The sequence below is a fragment of the Nicotiana sylvestris genome, chromosome 3 (genome assembly GCF_000393655.2).
Source record: "Nicotiana sylvestris chromosome 3, ASM39365v2, whole genome shotgun sequence".
In the NCBI taxonomy this organism is placed as follows: domain Eukaryota; kingdom Viridiplantae; phylum Streptophyta; class Magnoliopsida; order Solanales; family Solanaceae; genus Nicotiana; species Nicotiana sylvestris.
Window position 1 is genome coordinate 42,606,414 of NC_091059.1, and position 1,285 is coordinate 42,607,698.

Sequence of the window (1,285 nt, forward strand, 5' to 3'; positions counted from 1 at the left end):
CAACATTATGGATCCAATCCCTGAATTGAGCCTTATTAGACATAGGGCCTCCATACCCTAGTCGCCTTTTGCCAACATTAGGGCTCCAATCCCTGAGTTCAGCCTTTTTAGACATAGGGCCTTCATTCCCTAGTCGCCTTTTGCTAACATTAGGGCTCCAATCCCTGAGTTAAGCCTTTTAGACATATGGCCTCCATTCCCTAGTCGCCTTTTCTTCCAATATTAGGGCTCAAATCCCTGAGTTGAGCCTTTTAGACATGGGGACTCCATTCTCTAGTCGACTTTTGCCAATATTAGGGATCTAATCCCTTAGTTGAGCCTTTTTAGACATAGGGCCTCCATTCCCTAGTCGCCTTTTACCAACATTGGGGCTCCAATCCCTGAGTTGAGCCTTTTAGACATAGGGCCTCCATTACCTAGTCGACTTTTCTTCCAATATTAGTGCTCAAATCCCTGAGTTGAGCCTTTTAGACATGGGGACTCCATTACCTAGTCGACTTTTGCCAACATTAGGGCTCCAATCCCCGAGTTGAGCCTTTTAGACTTAGGGCCTCCATTCCCTAGTCGCCTTTTGCGAACATTAGGGCTTCAATCTTTGAGTTGAGCCTTTTAAACATAGGGCCTCCGTTCTCTAGTCGCCTTTCGCCAACATTAGGGCTCCAATCCATGAGTTGTGCCTTTTAGACATGGGGCCTCCATTCCCTAGTCTCCTTTTTCCAACATTAGGGCTCCAATCCCTGAGTTGAGCCTTTAAGACAAAGGACCTCCATTCCCTAGTCGCCTTTTCTACCCATATTAGGGCTCAAATCCCTGAGTTGAGCCTTTTAGATATAGGGCCTCCATTCCCTAGTCGTCTTTTGCCAACATTATGGATCCAATCCCTGAGTTGAGCCTTATTAGACATAGGGCCTCCATACCCTAGTCGACTTTTGTCAACATTAGGGCTCCAATCCCTGAGTTCAGCCTTTTTAGACATAGGGCCTCCATTCCCTAGTCGCCTTTTGCCAACATTAGGGCTCCAATCCCTGAGTTAAGCCTTTTAGACATATGGCCTCCATTCCCTAGTCGCTTTTTGCCAACATTAGGGCTCCAATCCCTGAGTTCAGCCTTTTTAGACATAGGGCCTCCATTCCCTAGTCGCCTTTTGCCAACATTAGGGCTCAAATCCCTGAGTTGAGCCTTTTTAGACATAGGGCCTCCATTCCCTAGTCACCTTTTCTGCCAATATTAGGGCTCCAATCCCTGAGTTGAGCCGTTTAGACATAGGGCCTCCATTACCTAGTCG